We start from the raw sequence: 27,643 nt of genomic DNA, 5'->3' as shown, positions 1-27,643 counted from the left end.
AGAAATGTATACAAATTTCCAAGTTCCTGGCAGAGTAAGCATCCATAAAATTTAATCCTTACCCTGTAAGTGTAAAATGTATACATTTAAAAAATTTTAAAAAAGAGTCAAATTAACACAAAAAATTAAAATATTAGGCTAACCTATTCAGGGTTTTCCTTTTATTATCTGTATTTTAGAAAAGACATGTATGCTTTCCTTTTTTCCTTCCTTCCCTTAAAATATTCAATCTATAACTTTTTATCTTCCTCATTATACTCTATTACCATATTTTGGTCATAGTTTCTAAATGTGTCTCCATGTTTTGTTAAGGCATAGGTAGGCTCATCCTTTACTATGAAATGGATTAAACTAAGTACTTTGGAAAAACCAAATAGAGTAGGAAGTTCTTCTGATCAAAGAACGATTCTAGAACTCAGGAAATAGAAGACTGGCAATAAATTAGAGAAAAGTAACTGTATTTTATAAGGTTATGATGCCAACACTCCATATCACTTCAATCTTGCCACAAGTAGGTCCTTCTTTGATTATTTCTTTCTTATCCCTATTAACAGTAATTAACAACAATTATTATTTTTATCTATTCTGCTTTTAATTCTCTCATGTGATAGAAACCTTGGTTTTCTTTTAGAAGAAAAATATGGCCAAACTACATTTTTATTTTTGATTCCTAAGAGGAAGTATTTTTACTGGAAATGTAAACAAGTGGTCTTTAATAACTGAGGCATTTACTGAATCCTTAAAATAAGGCTCAGCATTTTTACATGTTCTCTCATATAACTGTTAGAATATATCTGTACATATTTAAAATTTTCTTTGTAAAGTATTATTATTTATTCTCATTTTCACAGGAAAGAAAATCAAAGTTCACAGAGATTATTATTTCACTTACTCAAAGTTATACAGATACTGTATTTCTTAAACTCTAAGACGGGCTCGTTTTTTGCTTTTTAAAGCATTCCTGAAATTGGGATATTATTTACAAGCAATGGTGTCTTAACTTGATGAAATTTAGTAATGAGCATTATGTAGAGGAGCAGAGGAGCCCCGCTTGCTCCTCTACATAACTGAATTACAAGGGTTATACCTGGAATTCAAAACCTGACTGAGCTCCCAGTTTCCCAATTTCAAAACCTGACTATATTTTTACTTTCCTATTGACTGAGTACTGAAACCAATCCATCAAAATATAAAAAAGAAATTAACACAATAAATTATTAAATAGCTTCAGTATGTCACATGTATACAAGGAAGACACTTCAACTCTCAAATTATATGATTTAGTGAAATCGGATAATACATAAGCATAGCTGAAACATACAGTGACTGCAAAATTTATAAACAACACCCCATCAGAAACAAACATTGATTCCTCAAATCATTTGGCTGCAGGTAACATTCATCACTCCTAATTTGGGGTGATTATACAGTTATGCTCCTCCCCCCAAAAAAACAACAACAACGCTATACTGAAACAAGAATGCTCACCTCATATCCCAGCTTTCATATGATTTAGGTTTTTTACTTCATATGTTGGGACCTAAAATTGTGACTTTTTACAACATAAGGGATTTGAGCCATTTTGAAATATTCCTGTTCTAAACCCAAACTATCCATTCCCTAAGCCAGATATAAAGAAAAGAAAAAAAAGAAAAGTGAAGAGTAAGAATGAAATTATCCAACAGAAGTTATCCAGCAGGGTTTCCGCAGAGATGCCCCGGAAGGCGGCTCTAGTGGAAGGCAAAGCATCGATGCTTAGTGTTGTCACGCTCAATCCCATTGAACCTCTTCAAAAAGGTAACACAAAGGAAGTTCTTTTTCAATACCGGTACCACCGGCTTTTATGAAACAGTAACTGAGGTCATGACGGTTTCCCGGCAGGTTACATTTTGATCTGTCTCTGAAATGTCTGTACAGCAAGTCCTTATGCCAGAGATGAGTCATTGAATGCTTTGGGCCGAATATTTGTAGAACATCATAAAAACAGTGATTCACGTTGCATTTCATGCTGCAAATGACTCATTACTTCATTTTCTAAACACATTAACGGAGGAGCTTATGGATATCAGAAAATTGTATGTGTTGAACAGAAATATGGAAATCCATCTATGAAATTAATGTAGAAGAGAGAGATCTGTTAGGTCATTCACTGGAACTAGTCCACTCTATCAAAATGGAATAAGCCATAAAACAAAGAGGCTTAAGTATAAATATTAGACATGAAAAAGATCAGTGGCCCAAATTAATCAAAGGTAATAGATGCAAGGAAACCATGGGCCTCAGTCTGGAACATTGTTCAATTGAAAGGGTGAGGAAAGCCTGGTTGCCATGGCTCAGTGGTTGAGCATCAACCTATGAACCAGAAGGACACAGTTCGATTCCATCAGGGCACATGCCCAGGTTGTGGGCTTGATCCCTCCGTGTGGGATCTGCAGGAGGTAGCCGATCAATGAATCATCATTGATGTTTCTCTCTCTCTCTACCTCTCTTTTCTTTTCTGAAATAAAAAAATAAAAAGATAAGGTATAAAGCAAAGGACAGGCTCCACCTTCAGGGACCAGGGAGAATACTGAGACTCAGGAAGGCTGATCTTTGTAGATATTTGATGAATTCTACCAAATAACTCTAAAGTTTCTCTTAAATTATACATGCAATATTATCTCTAACTGTGCTTTCCCCAAATTCCATGCCCCAACTATAAAGAACTACTTACATTTTTCTAACATGTTTCACATTTTTCCTGTCTGCTTTGCTTTATGCTAATCATTCTGCCTAGAAGGCTCTTCCTTGACTTTTAACAAAATCCCATTCATCTTCCTTGGGATCTCATCTGTAGTGTCATATAACTATACCATTCCCCAAGAACCTACGTTGCTCTTCTCTGTGTTCCAAAGCACTTTGTAAACCCTCCTCCAACATTTCTGCCTCTTCCACAAACTGTCATCCAGATCATTCACCCACTGTAGTGCTGATCCAATATAGATTTAATGAAATAAACTCTGCTTCCTCCAGACCTTAAATAACTAAGAAACAGTTATGAGGTCAAGGTATCATAAAGAATACATGGCAGTGTGCCTAACACACAGTAGGTTCTCAATAAATATTTGATTGAAAAATATTGGGGCTAAACTTTGTAATATGGAAACAGTGACTCAATGTCATCAAAGCAATGAATTAAAGTTAAAAATGGGGGGGTGGATATGAGAATAAATGTGGTTAAAGCCACAATCTATCACTATTTCCTCAACCACCTGGAAAAAACATCTAGGAGTAGATGGACCAACTCCTGTGGGTACAGATTCATTCTGATAACCACAATCCACTCACTATACGCCAAGACTTCCCAAACAAATACAGTATTAGTGTTGCGTATCACTGTAATGGGCTACAATAAGGTAGTAGCTGGCTTTATGGTTCAAAAATATTGCTGTAGGAGAATCATATATACTCATTTCATGCTGACATCAGACTTGAACATGACTTGCCATGTACCAGTGACCCGTGGGAAGAATTGACATTGCTTGCAGGCAGAAGCTCTTGGTTCTATCATGAGGCCTACGATGTTCTTTTTTTCTCTCTGTTATGATCCAGGAAATAGCCCAGAAACAGGCTATGCTGTGAGACTGGGTCCAGAATAAATTGACGTAAAGGACAGCTGCAGTGGCCTTACAGTGGACATGGTGCATGAGTGAGAAAAAAACCATTATGGTCTAAATGTAAACAATAAGATGTTGGGGTTGACTGTTATACACCATAGCTTAGCTTATCCTGACTCATTACATGTATGTATATATGTAGGATTATATAAACAGTATATGACATATGAACACATACATACATAAAACACACACATGTATAGACATGTCTTCCTCATGTTTTCTCTTTCAGGGGATTCAGGGTCCCTGAAGAGGAGGAAAGGTGTGCTAGTGTGAACAGATTAGCTAGGTTCATAATCTTCTGCCAATAAATAAAATTGGATTGGTCCTAATTTTCTTGCCCAGAAGGACACCCTTTCAATAAAACAATAAGCATAAATATCATTTGATATTCCATATCAATAAGCTATGTGCATATTTGTATAGCTCTGGTTGTGATTACTCACCTTTGTATCATTTTGTATTCCATTCCACTATGTTCTATTTGATTCTATTCCACTCATCTTTATAAAATACTGCATAAAGCAAAGGTATTGAGGCATAAACTATACTCATCCTGACTGATGCCATTATAAGGATTTAGTTCCCCCAACTCCCTACTTGATATACATCAATGAACAGCAGCAAATCTGACAGAGAAGGAAGAGGAGCAAATAAGAAAAGATTTTGTTGACTGCAACATACTTTTGCAATCTTTATTTGTAAGATTTATACTTGGTCCATTGCTGGATCACTGCCTCCCACAGTGATAAATTTGATGTATCTGCCAGGGCAATAGCTTGCCATCAAAAAATCTGTTCTCCGTGTTAAGCATCTGCTCTGTATTTACTAAGTACCCTTACCAGTTCTTGTTTATTTCCTTCCTCTTGTAGATTCTCCCTACTCCTTTCTCGAGGTGTTCTTAGGCAAAGATGTTCTTAGGCATCTGTGAGAAAACATTCTCCATGAATATTTATACTGAGTCATAAGATTGGCAAAAATAAGAACCTATATGCAAACACTTAGCATAGCACCCAGCAAACAGCAGATATTTAATGAATAGTAGTATCCTTCCCGTTAATGAAATTATCTAATCCAGGTAAAAAGACTATATCTAATCCAAGAAAAACATAAAATAAAATAAAACCTTAGGGTCCACTCGTCTAATATATACTCCAGCATGTGGCTCAGCTCACTTTATGTTAATAGTAAAGGAATAAGTAATGCAGTCATCAGCCATCAGCCGTGCAGATTAAATGTATTAATAATACAGTGGAATCAACTTTATAAGGTTTATATGATGATTAAATTAGATTTTGCACACAAAGCAGGTGACAGGTTCAGGTGTAAATGCCTCTAAATTTATTAGTGGCGTTGACAATGAGTGGAGCCATCATCATGGCTTTAGGGTGTGCTTGGACTTCCCTGATAAGTAAAGAATAAATTTTAAGTGAAAACCAAGGGTAGTATAGCCTGTATAACAAGTTCAGATCAAAATAAACAGTGGAAAACATTGGCCAAAATTTGGGAACACCTGTACTGGCATGGATCTAGATGCCAAGATCTGAGATTACTCTTGTTCCAGCATTATCTTTCCCCTCTTGAACCTGCCTTGGCCCTTGATCCAATCTCAGGGTCTATAAAGACAAATAATCACTGCTTGTCCAAGGACAGAATTTTACAGCCAGAGGTTAATTTTAGTCCACAATATGTACACTGGCCTTACCAGTACTCATCAACACAAGCCAGGTCATTACTAGAGTTTAGCCAATCACAGGAGGCTAATGAGAGAACCAGAGCTCTACATGGGGCACATTGTATAAATGCCTCCTATTAGATGGTAGGAACTGAAGAGGGTGATTGCCAAGTTACTTAATTCCTCTTTGCTTTGGTTACTCATCTATAAAATGGACATAATAGTGGCACCTTCCTTCCAGAGTTGGTATAATGAATAAATGATAAAAGTATGTACAAGCCAACTAGGAACTCACCTATTTTTAGTTCTCAAAAAATATTAGTGATGTCATTTTTATTACTAGCATCAATATCATCATGATCTAAAAGAGCTCGGAGCCATCATTAAGTCCTTTTTTACACCTGCTTTTAGGAACAATAGGAAGAATACCCTTAAGGAGCTCACTCACAGCCTTTGATCACTTCAAGGCAAAACAAGTCAATGAAAGGGGTGAGAACAATGTGTTTTATGATGAACCCATAGACCCTATAAGAATTGCAGACTAAGCAGCCAGCAGGAGATTATGAACAACACTAGCTTTGAAAAGTGCTCCAATGGCTGGGATCTTCCGCAGGATACACCTAAGGGGACAACTGTGAGAACGGATGGAAACAGCCACCTCTGGGAGCAATCAGTGGGAACAGCAGACAGGGTGAGGCTGGAAGACTTTCAGGCTCTGAGAGCTCCACCAAGGAAGCATGACTTACTCTCCAGGGAAAAGCACTCAGTTTCCCTATCCTGTAGCATCTGGAGGTGTGTGCAGCAGAGAGACCTATGACGTTCCATTTCCCTCCTCCTTTACAACAAGACACGTGTCTGACTCATTATGGATTCTACCACAGCTCCTGGTACTTAAGGGACACCTCGTACTTTTTCACACGGTAAATGTTCAAAAAAAATCTGTTCATTGAAAAATACTTTAGCTCCAGTGCAGTCTGATTGGTTAAGAAACCTAGAATCACTGAACGGTAACTGATTCTCTTATCAATTGTAATCAGATAATTCTTCCAAATACCACATCTAGACTCCAAAGGCTAATCAAGAAGAAAGTATAAGAAACTGCTAGGTTGCACCACCTCAAATCTTATGGCAACACTGTTGGCTGTATAACGAGCCATTCCCTCTACAATGAGAGTACTGTAACATATATACGGGAGTGTCCTTTATTTATGAAATGACATCGCTTGCTCTCTTTAAAACAGACATGGCTGAGAAGTCCAATGTGTTATACTCATTTAAATATTAAAGACTCATCTTTTAATGTTTGAGGCTCCAACTGATGTAATTTACTTCATATTTTGATTAGCCTTTGCTTTAGCAGTTGCCTCAAATTGGAATGCTAACCATTATGGCCAGTAGTGTAGATAAACAGTATCTTTTTGTTCTTTGAAAGTATGGTCTTGCTACTTAGCTTATAAAGTTTAACTGAATATCTCCAATGTGCCAGACATTTTACTGGGTCCTAGAATTATAAAACAGTCTTCTTTCTACTTGCTTACAGTTTGGGGGGAAGCAGGGAAAAGTAAATCAACTACTCTTGATTTGTAACGGTGCTTTGATAAAGGTAAAACACACAGTGTTATGAAAACACCTAAGAATGGTTAGATCTAAAAGACCTCCTAAATGATTGTGCATGAGCAAAGTTTTGAAGAACAAGTCAGCTTTAGCGTGAGTTGCCCTGTGATCCCACTTCATGAGTTAATTTATTTAAAAAAATGTTTCCTCAGCTTATTCTTTTACATTTGCCTACTGATCAAAACCAAACAAAGCTTATAAAAAGAATCTAGAAATCATAACTTGTTTTGTTCTATTTATAGTTTATATTTATATATTTTATAACTTGCCTGTGCGCAGTTCCATTAGCCTTGGCATCCACAGCACAATACACAACCATAGAAACAGTCATTCTTCAAGAATGTACCACACCTGGATAAACCTGAGAACTTAGGAATAATTAATAATGGCTTTTACTGATGACTTTATGTAGAGCAATGCTCCTCAAACTGAGGCCACAGATGACTCTGGTCTGAAAACTCTTTTTGGTCTGAGGCAAAACAAGGAGTTTGTGCTACAATGTAAATAAATAAGCTGCTTCCTTCATTGAGAAAGTCTTGCTACGAAAAGTCAGCCAAGTTACATTTTGGCACAAGCTCCCTATGTGTTCCCAGATCTGCGGGCGCAGTTTGCAGGCCAGTCCTTGAGCAGCACTGATCTAAACAAACACCACCCCAAACCCAACATCCAGCCCATCAGTGAGCCCTAGGTGTACGGCTATTGTGCACTACCTTCTGACACGTTTTGCACAAATCTCACATGCAGCTACTTGGACCACCTCTACCACCACCGTCATAGTGCAAACAATCCTTATTTCTCACATTGATCAGTGCAACAGCTCACCCAATGGTTTCTCTGCTTCGGTCGCCACCCTGTCCCCTTGTCCCTGGGATGTGTGGAGTTGCAGCGTTCTGGTGAAGCTGCCCAGATGACCATGCTTATAACACCTGGCCTCTCCCTTGCTCTCTTTCTATGTTAATATGAGCTAGCTAGTTACGAAGGTCACACTATCACATTATCAGGTTATTTTCTTCAATGCCTTTATCTATGTATGTGTTTAATTGTTGTGTGTCTTCACAAATTACAATGCACTGGCTCTAAAAGCAGGGATTTCTTGGGATTTATTCACCAGTTTTTTTTTCAATGTTTGGCAAAGAGTGACCAACCAATTTCTGTACTGAATGAAAGAATGGATGAATGGATGGATGAGTTGAGAGTGCCTGGAATTAATATGGAATGAAAATGATAATCTAATTATTGCCCAGTTAGCTGGGGATATATTATACACAAATGTATTGGGGGCAGGGGCTTCCTTAGGTCAAGCCCAGTCAGACACTCATCCATGCCTGGCTACAGGGAATGCCTGGACCGAGCTTCTACTTTTGTCACCCGGATGTTGCTCCTCCGTGGTTCATGTTCTTCTGCCTCGGGATGGTCCTTTCCTTGCACCAGGACACTGCAAACAGCAGAGAATGCCGGGCTTTCTGTCAGCAAATGTACCGAGTGCAAGGTACATAAACTCCGAGTCAACACTTGGACTTCTGCAGGTCTAGCTCTCTCTTTTCTTCCTTCCCCAAAACTTTAGGAGGCTCCCACCTCTTCCGATACACTTTGCCAGCCACTACTGAATCCTCATTGCCCAGAAGCCCCATCTGTTTGCATGGCCCACCTGTCCCTACGCTGCCACTGTGGGTCCCAGCCAGCAGCCTCTGCATTCTGCGTGGGCACAGCCAGGACAACAGCATGTGATTCATACCTCATGCCTTTATGCAGAAGGTCATACAGAATGAGATCCAAATGCACAGGGAACTCCCCTGCACAGCGGTGTGGAGTCCAGCCACTGTCCATGAGAGACAGAGCACCCCATCTGGCTGGAAGAGCCCACGGCGGCTCTGCTGCCTTAGCTACATATGCTTGAACCGACTGCAGAAACCATCACCGGTAACAAACCAAAAACTTCGGAGCAAACCCCAAATTTAAGTGTGAGTGCCCATTTTTGTTTACTAAACAATCTCCTGTGGATTCAAAGATGAGAACTATTTTTTTTGTGTCACCAAGGCGATAGATTATGCAGCCTCGCTTCACCACACACAGCACAACAAAGTTTCATCATCTTCATGTCGCTTCCTCCTGTGCAGCATTTCTCTTCTGAAAATGTGAAGCTTTTCCCCATTAAATTACCGAGGAAGAGAAACCTATTTTTCCTATTAGGTGACTACAAGGGATAACAAATACCTCAGTCTATTCTCTACGACACCTTGTGGAAAATCAGTGTTTATCGTATTTTCTCCTTTAAATGGGAAGGGAGCTGATCAAGAGGCTTCATAACATTCTTGGAGACCATTCAGGCCATACCAGGGAGGATAATGTTTCCTGGTCACTGACTTATCACAGACAGAACACCTCTTCTTGTAAATTAGTAACCCAGGCTTTATTTTTAGCTAACGGGCTTACCTATCTCATAACCCTTCTTCCCAGAAATTATTATTCATAAGACAGGCATCCATGTAAGATAAAGTGAGTCTTACTAGTGCCTCTGATTCCTCTAGAGTTCCTTTTAGCCATGGAGAATCCCAATTTATAGATGCTGTATGTATCTCTTCATAGAGAAATCATGAAAAAATAAAACACTAGCATACACTTGTATCAGAAACGTATGATGGTTCCTTTGCTTTCCACGTAGGGCCACAGGACACTTGAAAGATTCATTTTTATTACCATGTCTCTTTTCTTCCCTGTCAGAAACTGATGCCTAGGGTACCAAATGGAATGAAGCTGTGGCAGAAGTTTGCATCCAAAATGACTGACTCATACTTTCTAGCTATTTAACGTCCAAATGAGAACATAAACGTGTTTCATGGCTAAGTTACTAGAAACAGAGGATAATTTGTCTTTCATTATTTTTACTGCTTGTCCCTCTAATCTTGTTATTCATGTTAGAGACCATTACTGGGGTTGTGATATCTTACTTGTTGAACAATAGACTCTAGAATGCCTCATGCTAAAAGCAAAATCATCACCAATGAATGTAGCCATGTATTTCACATAGTGAGGCTGTAACCAGGAACCCGCCAGCTACAATTTATGTCTGCTTTGGTAATACACAGCAACACAGTCTCTCATTTCTGTATATGAGAAAAGATAGGAATCTACTACCTCAAATGTAGTTTACAAGATGCAATGCTATTTAAAGGGAATGGCAACAGGAAGGGAACGTTAGCACATTGTTTTGTCTCTTACAAACTCTCCCTGGCTCAGAGCAACAGAGGCTTCAATTCATCCTCAAGTATCCAGATCACATCTTCAGACCCCTCCCTTTCTGCTGCTACATCAGCTTGCTACCCAGAGGTGAGGGAAGAGTATAAGTAATTATGTCTATGTATTGGGTACATGCATCATGTCCATTGTATTCAAATGGCAGACTTATTTTTTTAAAGTTGCTACCCATCCTGCTTTTGCTTAATGTTATCTATCTCTTGTGGGGGGAGGGCGGGCGGGGCGGGGAGAGAATTATCTCTGCTTCAATAAAGGATAGTTGATTATGCCACCTATTGATTCAAAGATCAAAATTCTCTGCCTGGCCATGAAGCTGCATCATTGTCTGATGCTGGCTTATCTTTCCACCTCCATTTGGTCCCACCCTCGCCCTTGCCCCAGCCACACTGATCATCTTTCATTTCCTCTTATGTGCCAAGCTGTTGCCTCTGCCCAGAACACCCCCCTACTCCTGCCCCCAATGCCAGCCCCAGGGAGCACTCAACCAAGGGCCCCCCTCCTTTCTCAGCCTCACCCTCCAACCCCACCTGCCTGGTCTTCAGAGCATCTTCCTGGTACTATAACTAGCACCCTACCCTTGACACCCAGGAGAACAGGGATCATGTCTGCTTTTCACCTTATTATATCCCCTGACACATACTCGGATCCCAAACATTTGTTAGAAAAATGTTCCACGCAGCCTAAGGCTAATGTTTCCCAGTAAGTTTATTTTTGCCAAGATAAAATTTGATTTGGAAGACTTCTCTGTGATCTGCATTCCCAGACACATCAGGAAAGTCACAGTAAGAGCATTTGAGTAACTTCAGGAAAATTCCTAGATGATTGTGAGGTTTTACAGACCAGTCCTAGTCAACAACTGAGGCTAAGCAAAAGCAGATTTTATCCCCAAAGAGGAAAACTTCCCATCAAAGTTATCAAAAATGAAATGAGCTATCCTGAAATATTTAGAAAATGTATTGTCAGATCATTCTCTATCTAATTATAAAATACCTAGGGGCCCGGTGCACAAATTCATGCACAGGTGAGGACCGGCCAGTCTACCCCGATTAGGGCGATGGGACCAGGCCAGCTGGGGGGAGGGGATGCAGAAGGTTGGCTGGCCGGCCCTGCTGGATCGGTCCTTAGCGCTGCCACGGAAGCAGGAGAGGCTCCTGCCACCACTGCTGCGCTCGCCAGCCTTGAGCCAGCTTCTGGCTGAGCTGTGCTCCTCCTGTGGGAGCGCACTGACCACCAGGGGCAGCACCTGCGTTGAGCGTCTGCCCCCTGGTGGTCAGTGCGCATCATAGCAACCGGTAGTTCCACCATTCGGTCGATTTGCATATTAGGGTTTTATTATATAGGATACTCCTGGGGAAGCAATCCTCCCATTCTCAAGGGTCCGGATGGATCCTCATTAAACCACTCCCACTGCTGGCATTTCAGTCACCCAATTTGCTCCAGCATGTTATCATGGAGAATAAATATAACTTAAAAGATAATAAGAGAATACAGAGATCTTGGCAAAGGAGGTGTGTTCATTGAAATCACACCCAGCCTGCCAGGAAACCAAATCAAAGCTGGAAAAAGAATAGCCCTGACCCCTGACCTCTGGCTCCAAAGCCTGACATCGCTCGTCCTTCATGTCCTCACAAGCACATACAGTGGGCCCCACCAGAATGGCCTCTGTCAGAGCTGCCCATCTCCCCACCAAGGGTGCCGAGGTCCAGAGACACTGATGTGGGTTGGTATGCTAAAACCTAGGCTGTGAAAGGGCAAGGTTAAAATGCATCACACGGGGGACCTTGCTTCTAGGGCGGCGCTGGCCCCACCCTAGGGGAGGCCTCTTAGCTACAGAATGTACAGGTTCTCAAGAGTGCCCGCTGCTCGCACCAGTGGGCATGAAACCTGCTAGAACAAACATTTCCTACGAATGGCACAGCTGGTGCCTGGCAGATCAAGCACAAGAGCCGTAAATGAGAACACCCAACAGCTCAGGCTTCCTGGACCAAGCCATGGGCGCTGAATGGAACTTAATACTGAGAGTCCAAGAAAGGAGGTAAGTTCTTAGACTTTTTTCATGCTATGAATCCCTCTGGGAGTCTGTTTAAGTCTATGACCTCTCCTAAGAGAGATACACAGGATTACAAAGGAAACTAACCATAATGCAACACAGTTATCAAATTTTAAATGGATGAATTTGTGGCATGGTATATGTGTTTCTTTACGAATACTTTAAATACAAAAATATTGAACAGCAGGTCTAATAAGCACCAAACTTTCAAAGTAGAGATAAACACAAATGATTTTTTTTAATATATGCAAACAACTGTAATGTGATACGATGTTTTCTGTGACTTACTGGTATCAAAGTCACGGGCTGCTGGGGCTCCTGTGGTCGGTGGCCCACACCCATGGAGGAGGAGGATGCTAGATCTGAATGAGGTTAGTAACAATGAAGATGTCATTTTCTCTATCCAGGTTGTGTACTAACTGGATTCTATCCATATCCACAACCAACAGGTAAACACACACACACACAAACCCTGTGCTTGAAGGGTTTTAAATGAATTCTAAAGACCCTTTAACCTTGAAGAATATATGATCAACCTGACATGCATTTAGGGTAGGGGGAAAGCTGTGAAGATATTTCTAGATGTTGAGTTATATAAATAGAGGACTTTATAAATCAGTAGTAGATTATGTGTCATTATGGAACTCAGGTAGCATGTAGGAGTTTTTCTTGCCCAGAAATATATGGCCTCTAGACGCCTCCTCTCCTTACAACCAACCCTTCAAAGCTACTCCTGCTTTCTACACAATCATCTTGATCTCCTTCTAAGCCTTTGCATTTTCTAAAGTGCCATGCTTTTCATGAAATATTCATGGCTCCCTCCCTGATGGCTATTCTCAGTGAGCGTTGGCGCAGTGGTGAGTTCAGCAACTCTCCTTTTATACCTTTTTATTGCCAAGTAGAGTTCCACTCTACGAAGTATTACCACAATTTGTTTATCCATTCTCTAACTGATGGGCATCTGGGTTATTGCCAAGTTTTGGCAATTGTGAATACAGCTGCTATAAGCGTTTGAGTTCTCTGAGTCTCTCCTCAATCTTAGGCCCTATGAACCTAGCCCTTCGGCTGGCTTTTCCTCACCTTTGTGCCCCTCCCTCCTTCTATGACAACCAAAATATGCTCTGGATCGGTTGCAGATCCCCGTGTTCATCCAATGTAAGCTCCTGGTCCAGTGGGGTTTCTCCCCTCTCCCGGTGCCTCAGGCTTTTGTATGAAAGAACCTGGGGCTGTATGTGAGATTGTGCCTGTCCCCAGAGGCAGCATCTCACTACCTGCATGCGTGTGGAACCTAGGGGCTCTCTCTCTGGCCAACTTCGCTGGCCCCTGTCTTTCAAGTACTGAGCAGAGGCCCCTGGGAAAAAGTCAGTAATGTGTACAGATTCCCCTTGCGTCTGCACTCCTCGTAATTCTCAACTATCCTGCTAGTTTTCAGTGACTTTTAAGAATTTATTAAAGAGTGTAAATGCTTTCTTCTTCCTCGCTCCTTAAAATCTTTTTACTATTATTTTTATTTTATTTTTTAAATATATTTTTATTGATTTCAGAGAGGTAGAGAGAGATAGAAACATCAATGATGAGAGAGAATCATTGATCATCAGTCCCCTGCACATCCCCTACTGGGGATCAAGCCCACAGCCTGGGCATGTGCTCTTGACTGGAACTGAACCCAGGACCCTTTAGTCCACGGCCGATGCTCTATCCACTGAGACAAACTAGCTAGAGCTACTATTATTTTTAGTTGTGGTAAAATATACATAACACAAAATTTACTATCTTTACCATTTTAAGTGTATAAATAGTACACTGGCATCAAGTCCATTACGCTGCTTCACAAACTTCACCATCATCCATCTCCAGAAGGGGATTCCTCTCACAAAGCTGAAATTCTGTCCCATTAACCAATAGCTCTCCATTCCCCGCTTCCCCGAACTCCTGACACCCACCATTCCACTTTCTATCTCCATGAATCTGACTATACAGTGTACTTTATATAAGCGGACTCATACAAGTATTTAACTTTTTGTGACTGGCTTATTTCACCTAACATGTCTGCATGTCATCCATGTTGTAGCATGTGTCAGACTGTCCTTCCTTTCTAAGGCTGAATAATATTCTTTTGTATGTGTGTACCGCGTTTTGTTCATCCATTCATCTGTCAATGGACACTTGGGTTGCTCCGGCCCCTTGGCTACTCTGAATAATGCTGCTATGAAGGAGTGTACTCTTCTTATTCATTTTTATGGAAACTGTTTCTTCTTCATATGCCCTGCCAAAGACGAAAGGGCTTGTGTCCCATCTCTCCTTGGAAAGGCATGACCTTCTTCGAATTTCAGTTCACTGGCTTATCCTGTGGCCTAAGCTCTTGATGGGCTCAAGACAGTTATGATGTTGTGTATGGCCCACTCTTTCTCATTGGATGGGTGGGAGTAACTTCTCATGGCTTTCTATATCCTAAGTGGACACAGAACTTCTGAATTTTATTTTTATAAAAAAATGAAATAATATTGGGAATAGTGGGAAGGTGGAGGAGGGAGAAGACAGCTTTAGGCTAGTAAAATATATAAATCTTTATCTTCCATAGCTATTAATCTAGGAAGCCAATAGATAAAAGTAAATATCAAGATCTGGAACTCAAAGTATGCAGTTGGGGATGTGGAGGTAAACACCAGGAAAAAAGTGGTTGCTTCCTATGACTAGGAATTGGAGATCGTGAAGACTGGGACAGAAAGCTGCTAAACCATATAATATGACTTGCAGAAAAATCTGTTACAACATGTACAAGACATGAACATTTTAAAACTCCTTCAGCAGCATCATTGATTCACTGAGATAGAAAAATGTAAGAACTGTAAAAAAATCTCCTTACTTCTTCTTTGAAGTCTGTGCACTATCACTAATAGTGGGGTTGGGGGTGGAGACAAAAAAATAAAAACAGTGGAGAATTACATAAATTATCCGGTCATCCATTCTATCAGGCTAAGAATATTCTTTACAAACCAGAACAAAACAAAACAACAATAAAAACAATTCTGAATTATCTTTGAAGGACAGTTCAGAGATACACAGAATCCAGGCATGGTAAGCCATGCAAAGCCATATTTATATGCACAGTTTTCCCTTTCTCTGGGCCAGTGGATTCATCATCTGGACTGATGAGGGAAGTGGGGACTCTTCCAAGAATAGCTGCTCCCAGGTGTCTATAATACCATGGAGTGCCAGAAAGAGCAGAGAAGAAAGTCCGGACATGAACCATCAGGTATATACTATATTCTTGATTATTTTATACATCATACCATTTTTAAAAAAAATTTAACTGCATGAATTTTAAAGAAAGCTTTGTGTCATTACTTTATATGGAAGCTAGCACTTAGCATGAATAGAAGATAAAGTAAAAGTGAATACCATGAAAACAAAACCATTTTACTAGACTTCTGAAAGCTCTGTGGTTTAAAGCCTACTCTTTATTAAAATGGGAGCTATACGCATATTGGAGAGGCATTAAAAACTAGCACCAATTGAAACTTTTTCCTTGCCTTAATAGAAACATTGACAGAACAGATTCAAAATCCATTCAATTCAATTCAATTCAATACATATCCATACACCACCCAAATTCATCTCACACAGAAGCAGTTTGAGAAACACTGCTTTAGCCACAGCCTTCTCAGTCTTCATATTAATGTATTAACTCCGGAGGTTCAGGGCTACCTATGCTGGCCAAGGTGGCCTAGAGGAGAAAAGAGATTAAGGAGAAAAATGACCCCCCACTTTCAACCAATTTTTAAGATGGTAAAAATGAAACAGAGAGGGGTATTTAAGCAAGGTCATCCTAGATAACCAGAAGGCTATGAAGAAACCGTGTAAATGATTATGGCAGGGCTCATAATGACCGGGTAAGTACTCCAGGTTAACAACTCCAACTTATATGTGTAAAGGAGACTATGATTAAAGAATAAATGCATTTAACAAAATAGTTACTGATTTGCGCCAGATACTATATCCATACACTTCCGCTCTTCATCACTATGGTCATATACCTCTATAATGTTTATCTGTGTACGAGCTAGAGACTATATCTGCCACGTTTACTTCTACATGCACTGGCTTATAATACTGTGCTGGATGCTCAATGAACGTTTTGTAGGTCCCTAGTGTCCTATGTATTCCTAGAGGGAAATAATCTTGAACAGCTTAAGATCTCTTCTGCTGAACCGCATTAATATGAGAACGTTCCTGCTTAGAGTGAGAGGAAATCGGCTTTCCCGAAACTTCCAGCCATAGGTCTTGGTTCTCCCTGAATGAGCAGTAGAGACTATACCTTTGCCATTTGGATGCTCATACTTATCTTAAATTCCTCTTTGTCAAGTTTATAGTCTAGAGTTCAAAAAAAATGACCTTGAAGAACAAATTGTTTTTCCACTCGTTCTCCAGTGAACACAGGATCATCTGGAAAGCGGTGCCTAAAGCCAGGCACACGATACGTAGGTATAGTTTTGTAACAGAACAATAGGCTACTACCCCCTCTCACTCTTCAGACCCCCTATGTGTATTGTTGTTGGTTTTATCCATATCACACTTGTACAAGGTTGGACAGTGTCTCCCCAAATTTCATGTGCTTCCTGGGACCTCAGAATGTGACCTTATTTGGCAATTGGTTAATTACAGATGGGATTGCTCACATGAAGATGAGGTCACACTGGCATAGGTCATAATCCAATATGACTGGTGTCCTTAGTAGAAGTCAGAGTCACAGGGGAAAATGAATGCTATGTGATGATGGAGGTAGAGATGCAGTTATAAACCAAGGAACACCAGGATTACTAACTAGCAGTACCAGAAGCTAAGAAAAGAGCATGGAAGAAATTCGCCCCCTTGAGTCTCCAGAGAACAGCCCTGCCCTTCTAGCTTCCAGAACTGAGAATAAACTGGCTGTGTCAAGCCACCCAAATTATGATAATCTGTTAGAGCAGTCCTAGGAGACTAACACAACATTTTTGTCTTCCCTATACATATTATTTAGATAATACAATCAGTTTTTGTTTTCTTTTTCCCTTTATCTTTCTAGTAATTCATCACCATTGAAGCAAGTTTCCCCATCCTGAATGTATGCAGCGGGCGTTAGTTGAGTGTGCCTGCCCAGTATCTCTTTCCTTCTGATAGCACAGGTGAGAGATTATGCCTTGGGGTAACTCCTGGGCTCATTAAACACAGTGTGGTGCTGTCAGTCAAGATGCCCTGTTCTTTCTCAAATACACTCCTTCCTTCCTTCCTTCCTTCCTCCCCCCCTCCCTCTTTCCCTTCCCTCCCTTCCTTCCTTCCTCCTCCCTCCCTCCTTCCCTTCCCTCCCTTTCTTCCTTCCTCCCTTTTTTTCCTCCCTCTCTCTCACCTCTAAGTCTTGAGCACAGTGGCAAAATGATGGAAAACATCAGAGCTGATTCATCCCAGCAGTGTATTATCCTTTCCAAGGCCTTACTCTTCAGCACTTCCTTCAATTCCAATGAATTCCTTTTTGCTTAAATTAACCAGAATCAGTTTCTATTTAATTCAGTTATGGGACTCTGACAACTGTAATAGCCAAAGAAAAGTTTCCCCATAATATTTCATAAGAAACATGATGTGTGCCTGGCACCAAAACACAAAACTCTTAATAGATAACATAATCAGTAGCTGTGCCTATAAGGCTACATTAAAATATCTCCTTAGCCCTGGCTGATGTGCCTCAGTTTGTTGGCGAATCATCCCCTTGTTCCACTCCTGGTCGGGGCACACACACAAGTTGCAGGTTCCATCTTGGGTCAGGGAGTGTGCAGGAGGTAGGCAGCTGATGGATGTATCTCTTCCCTCCCCCCCGCCTCCCCGCCCCACTTCTAAAAAAAATTTTTTTAATATCTTCCTAGATTTTTCTAAAAATTGCTGAACATTCCCATAGCACCAGAATGGTTCTTTTCCCCTCTTGGTTGTTCATTTTATAGTTCCGATCATTAAAAACGGTATCTTACTCTTCCTCTGCTGAATGCTAATCAATATGATTACTCATTTGAAATTTTAAAATATGGTGATAATGAGTGAAGAACTCGCTGCAATGACACTTCATTGGCATAAAAGGCACCTTTAAATCTCCTTGGCTCTCTTACCAATTTAAGCTCTAAATAGATCTAACAGGTAATGAATGCCATGCTGATTGCTATTGTTTTCCCCTTGTTAACTTCATGTGTGAGAACGTATTTTCCCTCATGCTGGAAACTATGGGGAAACCAACTGCTATACTGAATCACCTCACTCACCACAAGTAGATGATATTTTAGAGTACCTGAAACTGAGCTGTAAAAATATGTGACTCCATTTCCCTATCCTGAAACATTTTAAAATCTGGCACTTACATGCATTTATATTGCTAAATGATTTAGATGAATAAAGACAGAAGAACATAGTTTTTGCTCAGAGCCATTTATCATGGCTGTTGGCATTCTTCCGCTAAATGTGTGATACATGTTTGCGACAGCCTGTCACTGTGATCTATACAGAGAGTTCAAAATAGATGAGATAAAGAATCCTTAGTCCATTAATATATTAATCCACAATGAAAGACCTCATTATATCTTAGGAAACAACTGCATTTAAGAGACTGCTGTGACAATAGCCCCAATCAGGATTGTAGAATTTCTGAATAAAGATTTAACCAGTTAACTCTTCTGGAATATTTTGTTAGCTGTGCATGTTTAGCCATTTTCAAACACTAAAGAATTGTTTGTTGCATAAATGTCAGTAGCCTTTATGTCTATTACAATTTGGTCTGTGGATGGAAAGCCAGAGGCCAGCAAGTTCATCCATGATCCAAGGACGTAGACAGGAAATTACATGATGACAGCTACTTCTGGCATTTTATAGAAAATTGTGATCCTACAACCAAGTACTCAATGTAAGGAAATGTACTCATTTGTTCCTTTAACAAACATTTTGTTTTTGTAACAAAACATGAGTCCTAGTGTCTACCTAAGGCCAGTCTAAAGATGTATACTGTAGGAAGAGAGCTAATGTGCATTGGGTTAATTTAATCATGAAGATTTAGATCCATCACTAGAAAGATTCATTCAGTAATAGAGAAGAAAGAATTCTCTACCCGTTACCCATAACTCAAATGAAAGAAAGAAAACCAGGACTACAACCTTTGGGATGGGGGACAAGTGCCGTGGTGGCCCTCCACTGTTTATCTGCCTATCAGACCTACAATCCCCCTTCTCTCAAAAACCATCTCCCACCTTTCCGTGGGAAAGCACACCTCCCCACAAGAGTGCACTGTCCTCTGGCCACTGTGGTGCAAGGGTAGGCTCTTTGCCTGATTAGAGCCAGTGCGATGGGAGGGGGGATTTGCTGGGGATCTCTGGAAAGAGCAGCTTCCTCTGTGAGAACAACGGGAAGACTCCCTCTTCTTGACATGGGAATCTGGGAATCTGAAGCCCTGCAAGGCTCAGGCAGCCATCTCGGAGTCCCAAGGAAAGAGCCCTTCAGGAATGGAGCTGACACTTAGAAAGTGGAGCCAAGGAAGTGCAGTGGGGACACGAGGACCTGGTCACATGGTTTGAGCCCTAAATCAGGTCCTAGCTGGAACCAGAGTCCCCTCCTCTCCTCAGTTACAGCCACGAAGTCTCTCTCGTATTTTCTAACTGAAGCCACTGGAAATGAGATTTTCGGATTCTTGACAGTGAGTCTGCTTTCCAATGTGCATGATCACTTTTACAGGCACAGCTGAAGTGTGGCAGAAGTGTACAAGGACAGACAAGGGACCCGGGCATCACGCTAAGATCTTTACACCCGTAGCTCACTCAACCACCACAAGAGTCACACCCGTAATCTGGTGGGTGTGGTTCTCAAAAGACGGGACAAGCTGGAAAGTCTGGTAATTTGCTCCAGTTTCACAGCTACTAACTAAAGAATAGAGATTTGAAATCAAATTTGTCTGATTCTAAAGGTGTTTAATTTCAGACCATCCTTTGTGATTACTCCAGGTTTGTTGAGTGTGCAAGGCCGTAATTACATATATCTTGGTTCTGCAAACTGGTTGCAATGCACAAGGCAGCCCAGCCTTGCAAATGCGAGAGTCCCAATGCCTAGAACAGAACCTACTTATGAATTGGCAAGTGCTTGAATTTATAAAACTACGATTCTCCTTGGTTTAATCATATTCTTGAGCTTTCACACAGTCCAGTGATCGGTGCTCCCTTTCAACACCAGCGCTGCTCAGGCTGAAGCTGTTTTCCTCAGCTCTTTCACTATTCCCTTGGGAAAGACAGAGCCTTCCTAACAGCAACAACAGGCCATTGAACAAAGCAATTGAAAGATGCCAGCAGAGAAACTGAGGTTACCTTTGTGGAAAACAAGGGCTCTCCCACTGCCCTTTTCCAAGAAAGACACACCTCTCTGTGCCACTGGGAAGCAGAGGGAACTGTTGTGTTTGTACACACAGGAGAAGAGGAGGGGGTCACCGGGTGCCCAAGGGGCCATGGCAGGAGTATAAAGTCTCCTCTGCTACATGAATTCCTGAGGGACTGAAGGACGGTAATGGCCAAGGATGGAGGGATTGGCTATTAGAACGAGAAGGGAAGGAAGCAGCCTTAATGATGATCCCTGCAGAATGGATTCTGAAACCAACCAATCAACGAAGGAGATGGGGGGGGGAGGGCCGGAGAGCCTGTAGACACACTGGCCTATTCTCTTTAGTTCCCTAGGCCCCAGTGTGATGACGACCAAGCTTTTACCTAGTAAGTGTTCTGAGTTCCTGCATACAATCGATATGAGAACACTTCCCTGATCTCATTACATTTAAGGCTGTAAGCTGTTGTTCATCCTCTCTAGGTAGAGTAGTATGCTACAGGCTAGAAAAGGTTTATTTCTCAATACATGTCATGCTGTTGATTTAAAATTGAAACTAAATACATGAAAGTTACATGGGATTCCGACCTTCCTGTATAGATGTCTACAGATGTAAGGTTTCATTTTGGAACATTTCATGAGGCGTCTAATAAATGTTCACCTAACAGTCTCTGATTCTCTACAATCCCTCACTACATGAAGAACTTATTGGTTGTAATCTTAGTTAAATTATAATTTTAAACATTAAAACTATGTATTTTAAAAGACAGTTACCAAACCAGTTCAGTGAAAAATACGGTAGCTGAACAGGTTTGTTTTTATCAAACATGTTTACTCAGCTCACATGCATACTGTATGACCTGTCATACTGTATGACCTGTCATTTTAGACATTCCTGACACATTTTAGGAATCTTTTTTGAAGGCTGGGAAGACATCCTATTAACAGGAAACATTTTTAGTTTCCTTAAAACAAGTGTGTTTTTTTTTAAGATGGGGACATTTTGCAAAGAAAGTCTCTTAATATTAACTACTCTTGATGTTCTAGGTAGACTTCCAATAGGAATATTTGAAGCATCCTAACAGAAGTGGCTTTTAAAAATAATCATATCGTGTTCTAAGCCAGGGTTTCTCAACATCAACACTATTGACATTTGGGGTCAGGCCATTTTTTTGTTATGAATGACCATCCAGTGCCTAGTAGAATGTTAGCAACAGCTCTGGCCTCTGCCCATTGAATGCCAGAGCACCCCTTCTGCCAAGGTGTAACAACCAGAAACCATCTCCTGACATTGCCAGTGCCCCCTGGGGGGCAAAACTGACCAACTGGGAACCACTTTTCTAAGCTATCAATAAGATGCCCCGAGGTAAGAAAAAGTAATGTCTTTTATGCAACTTAGACTAACATTTCTTTCATTATCCTGCCTCCTCAAGCCATGTCACCACCTTTTTTTTAAAAAAAAAAAATGCCTTTACCTTGGGGCAGCAAAGATTCCACTGACTATTTCCTAAGGCTTAGCTGGGTTTAGGGAACAATCCTCTAGTCTAGAAAAATTAGTGTCAAATTAGGCTTCTGAGGACTAGGGGTATAATCCTTTGCATTTCCAATGCAGGAGGTGAAGAATAAGGAGGAATGGGTTTTCTCGTGCCACATTAAATTTAGCATTCTATAAATGTAGGCTTCACCTCCACAGGCTCATAAGCACCTAAATTCTGCCTTTATTTGACACCCTAATCAATTTTCCCAACAATCCCTCCTCCTTGACCAGCAGACCAAAAAAATGGGCAAAATATAAGGTTATGTTTTATTTGAACAGCACTCTGGGTAGAACAGAAGTAATGGCTGAAATGATAATTTATTTTACCTTCATCACAATTACTAATAATAATCACTGGGGGGGGGGGGGAACAGTAATAGAAGCAGAAAATGACAGCAGAAGTCTTTTTGTTCAAACTTCTCACCATACAGATGTCCTGAAGGATGGACGTATTTTGAAATGTACGTCCCAATAGCTACTGTACTAGAACCTGGGCCAGCCACTGTCACCTAGAGTAATAAGAGGGCATGCCCTGGTCATTAGAAGTTTACTGTCTTTTCTGCTGTGTCCATCCAGGGCTCTGTGATCACTCTGCAAGACAAACCATACCATGGTCCTCATCACTTTTTTAAAAAATACATATTTTATTGACCCCTTACAGAGAGGAAGGGAGAGGGATACAGAGCTAGAAACATCGATGAGAGAGAAACATCGATCAGCTGCCTCCTGCACACCTCCTACTGGAGATGTGCCCACAACCAAGGCACTTGCCCTTGACCGGAATCGAACCCGGAACCCTTCAGTCCACAGGCTGACGCTCTATCCACTGAGCCAAACCAGTTAGGGCCCTCATCACTTTTTATAGAGTTCTCATTTCCCTTCATCTGAGTCCCCCAGCACAATCTGTATTTTGGACCTCCAGAACTATTTCTGATGGTTGCACACTCACAATCTCAAAGCCCTCTTAGATGCCAGCTGACAGTAGGTACAGTTGTCACTTCCCTTTTTTTTTAGTCCTTCCACAGATGGCACAGGTTTCCAGAGTTGCCTTCATCCTCATTTCCCAGAAGCCTGGGACTTGGTGGCAACACCAACTCCCCCATCTCTCCTCCCCCAGTTTCCAACCCTAGAAGCTTCTTTCCTTCTTGGGGTTGGCGGGTGCAATCTCTCCTAGTCCAAGAGGCGTTTTCACATAAAGCTTTTTGCACTTAGATGTTTGTTTATTCTACTAATCTGGTCTTTCCAAGCCACCTGTATGTGTGTGTAACTCGGGGAAGGCTGGAGGGGGGGCGGTTAACACCCCCCCCCCCACCACCACCACCCATCCCAACCGGTAGGTGCTGGTTACTCTGGCCGGCATCTCCTTCCCGCTGGCCATTTGGAGCCATCGCGCTTCCCGAATCCGCGGGGCACCATCTCCGCATCACCTGCAGGGGCAGCAGAGTGAACTGCGGGCCTCCGGAGCGACGCCCCGGGGAAGGACCCGCGGATTCCGGAGCCCCTCTAACCGCGGGGACCCCCACCGCCCGCAGTGGAGGGCCGGCCGAATCAGGGGAGTGGACAAGGCTAGCGTCCGGTTTGGGGGGGTGCGAGGGCCAGGGAAAGGTTAGAGACGAACATCATCGGATGAGCAAAGAATGTGACCCAGGGGCAAGGAGGTAAGAGACACGCAGGAAGGCACGTTTCCCTTAATCCCCTCCCGGGGCCGCCGGCGATCCGATCGCAGAGACCGCCTGCAGCAGCAGACGCGACCCCGGGCGGGCGATGTGCACACACGCGCCCGCGCACCTGCACCCTCACTCACACGCCCCCCGCCAGTTGCACGCTGCAGACTTCTGCCCGACTTCCCCGCCCCAAACACCGCACTTCTCGGGCGAGACCACAGATCCCCCGGACCTGGAGCGGGCACCACACCCCTCACCCGCCTGGAGCACACACATTCAGACCCCACATGGCAACCAGCGGGTGCCGGGAACCACCGAAGGCAGCGCCCCTGTCACTGACCACCTTCCCAGCAGCCAGGTCCGTCCAAATCTCCCACAAGTCAAACTAGATGGAGCCTCCGGGCGACCCAGCCAGGTAGGAGACGGATGAAGGGCCTGGGTGCAAGGGGACCTCAGAGAACGCTACTAAGTCACTATTGGGGGGAGGGAGGGAGCGCACGGAGCCTCCAACCCTTTCGACCCCACCAGCCGCCCTGTAATTCCGTCGGATCCCCGCGCGGCTTCCTCCTCCTTCCACCCAAATCCCTCGGCGGTTTTCCTGCCGGCCCTTCCAGGCCACTTTCTGCATCCCTCCTCTCTCCAGCCGGTTCCCAGCGTGTGGCCTCGCGGACTCCCCCCGAGGACCTCCATTCCAGGCTGCCCCTCTCCAGCATTACATCGTCCTGACCTGGTAGAGCTTCTCGAAATGATCAGGATCCACTTGTTCTCTGGAGCCCACGATACCTTCCTTCTACCGGCGTCCTTCGCTCTAGTTCAAATCCGCTTGCCACGCGCCCCACTTTCCACCCATCGTCCCTACCGCCGCTCCGGCCAAGTCACCCTGTCCTGTGCCCCCCATACCGCATTCTCAGCCGCTCCCACCCTGCCCCCGGGAGACACCCCCTTCCCCTCTGCGGCTGCTCGCGGCCAGGCGCCCGCATCCTCAGCCCAGCCTCCCCACCCCGCACCAGCCCACCCCCGGCCCCTCTCTAGCCGCGGGGTCCTTCCCTCGCTCCCCGACCACCGCGGGACCCCGTCCAGCCCTCCTGCGGGCCGGTCCCCTCCGCTCCAGCATCCCAGCGGCCGCCCGCTTTGCCAATGGCCAAGAGGCTCGCCGAGGCGCCAGGCACTGGGGACAGCCGCCAGCCAGCTCTCCCGGGCGCCAGCCGCGCCTCCCGCCTGCCGGCCTGGGCCCCCCGGGGGCGCCCCACCCCGGCCCCACCGTCCAACCCACCCACAAACTTACTTGCGGGTCGCCGGGAGGGGGCTGCGGTGAGCGGCGGCGGCGGCTCCGCGGCGGCGAGTGCGCCCCTCTCGGCGGGGCTGGGCGGCGCGGCGCCCGCGTGCGCTCCTGCGGCCGCGCGGGGAATGGGCTCAGCCTGACGCAGCCGGGCGCTGCCCCCGCCGCCGCCGCGGCCTCCGAGCGGCTGCAGACATGCTCAGTGCCCGGGCCCGCCGGCGTGGACCGTACCAAGCGCCGCGGCGGCGGGGGAGGCCGCGAGGACGCCGCCAGCCCGAGCTACGGCGCCCGAGGCCCGGGAGGAAGGGGGGGCGCTGCGCCTCTAAAAATAGCTCCTGCGGAAGCCAGGGCTGGGGCTCGGCGCTGCACCCCCCCCCCCTACCCCGCGCTGGGGGCCAGGACCACAGCGCGGGCCGGCGAGGTCCCTGCCCGCGCTCTGCGCTCCAGGCGGGGGGACGGAGCCTCCTCAGCGGGCACCGGCGCCGGAGCGAAGTCCGAGGCGGCCCCGATTTCGGGCTCCCGCCATCTAGAGAAACGGAGGATAGTGGGGTGAAAGCGATGTGGAAGCTCCCCCACACGAAACTGACTCAAAGTTTGTTGGATGCCTGCAATGACTAGAAGGAAAGGGCGACATTCAACAGCCCAATTGGGGATGGGGGTCGGGGGGCGGCAAAGGGCTGCGTGAGGCGGGCTGAAGGGGGCTCTGGAAACAGCTTCTAAAGTGCAGAAATCTTTTGGGGCGTGTATGGCTCCTTATTCCGCAGGGTTTTGCAGAGTTCGCTGACACCCGCCCTGACCTTGGTGATCTTGTTCTTGTTATGGGAGCTGTTACTTCCTTCCAGACGTGCGCCCTCCGCCCTCCCTCTACCAACCAGGCTGTGAATTGCAATAGGAAAAGGGCGCAAACCGGAGATGGATCCGTTGTGACACCTGAACCGGACCCTGGTCCTTTGGTGACCCTGGGAAAGGAGGGACCGTTCCGGTTGCCAAGTTGGGGCCTGGCTGTGTCCCATGTCTCCTGAGCACTTGCAGGCTCTCCATAGCTCAGAACCAGCGCACCTGCAAGTTAACCCTCCCCGCTATTATTGTTCAGGGTAGTCCACCTTGATTCCTGATCATCTGCTTCCGATCATTTCCATTCTGCGAGGGACAAGTGTTTCCTGGGTGAAATTCACCCCCCACAACCCCCCGTAAGAGAATCATTCTTATCCCCGTTTGACAGACGAGGACGTTGATGTTCAGAGACGTTCACCTGTTGCCTTGAATAACATAATACGGTGTTGAACCATGAGTCTGTTACACTAGAAACTTACATGGTTTCTGCATAACCTAGTCCCCTGAATCAATAGTTTTACCTGAGATAGGACTGAAGAAATTTAGGAATTATTCTCTGAGGAATACTAATCATTGAAAAAATGATTATGAGTTTTGTTCTCTATTATTTTGTTCTCTATTATTACCCCACCCCCACCCCCAGTTTTTTTCTGGGCATTCACAGGTTAGATTTTGTGTATTCTGTTGAAAGTGACTGTGTTTCGTTTTTATTCATTCAGAGAGAATTTACTGAGAATCTCCTATGAGCAATGCACTCACCTGGATGTATTTTGTAATATATCACAGTTCAGATCGTTTGCTAAAGCTACCTCCTTTTGTCATTGTGATAAATTAGTGAGATTCTGCTAAACCTACTAAGTAATGTAGGTCTTTTCCACAGAACTGTAGTGGTATGTGTCTTTTTGGTAAGGTTGTTTTCCCTCCTATGTTGCCCCCTTCCCTCCCACATACAATTTGATGCCACATTCAACCCAAAATAGATGATCAATTAATGTTTGATCTTTTACTTACTAGTCTCCAGCTCCTTGATTCTCTTTTTCTGTAGCATGTGTCTCCAATAGATGGCACCTCCAGAACTAAAGCCACTTTGTAATAACAACACCATTTTTGTAATCTCCCATGAGAAATCAAAATGAAATTTCCTCAGGGTACCAGCACAACTCACTCATTCCTACGTGTAGGTAGTGAAAAAAAGATGAAAAACACACGTTACCTTAATCCCAATTGTTTTCCTTCTTCCTTTCTCAGTAATTAATCTTAAAGTGGTTATGATTGTCTGAACATCTTCATGCTACAGCATGAGCATGAGGCATAATCATAAAACAGGGGTAGTTTGACTTCAAAGTTTAGACTTTTGAATTTCCTACCTAAATATGTAGATCAAAAATACAGTGCATTCAGGACTTTTAATAGCAAGTGACAAACTCAACTCTTAAGTAACTTAGGTGGATAAAGAAAACGCATTGGGCCATCTAACAAGGAGTGGCAGGCTGATCCACGGCTTAACATCAGCAGAAATGCTCACTTGCTCTTAGCATTGCTTTCTGTGTTGGTCTCATTCTCCATCAGACTGTGTCCATAGTGCAGGTCAAGCCCTACACAGATGACAAAGCTTTCGATCTTGCAAAGAAAGCAAACTTCATGCTCTAATGAGCAGATCAAATATTCAAAGTTAGTCTCTTAATCACTCTGTTACCTGGACTCTCAAT

The 27,643-nt window shown here is 43.5% G+C and overlaps 1 protein-coding gene across 2 annotated transcripts in view; it reads right to left on the bottom strand.

Moving 5' to 3' along the window:
* Window positions 1–25,397, bottom strand: part of OXR1 (oxidation resistance 1) — a gene marked incomplete at its 5' end in the record, with an annotated part of 321,831 nt that extends 296,434 nt beyond the window's left edge. Inside the window, one exon of one of the 2 annotated variants that reach the window (XM_081111220.1) lies at window positions 25,107–25,397. Of the gene's footprint in view, window positions 1–24,548; window positions 24,727–25,106 lie in introns of those variants that run through there. The other variant, XM_081111221.1, reaches the window with a different exon arrangement.
* Between the last annotated feature and the right edge of the window lie 2,246 nt (window positions 25,398–27,643).

The sequence above is a fragment of the Myotis nattereri genome (assembly GCF_964212035.1).
Source record: "Myotis nattereri genome assembly, chromosome: 17".
NCBI lineage: Eukaryota > Metazoa > Chordata > Mammalia > Chiroptera > Vespertilionidae > Myotis > Myotis nattereri.
The sequence above is the reverse complement of the archived record's forward strand: the minus strand, read 5'-3'. Positions and strand labels throughout refer to the sequence as shown.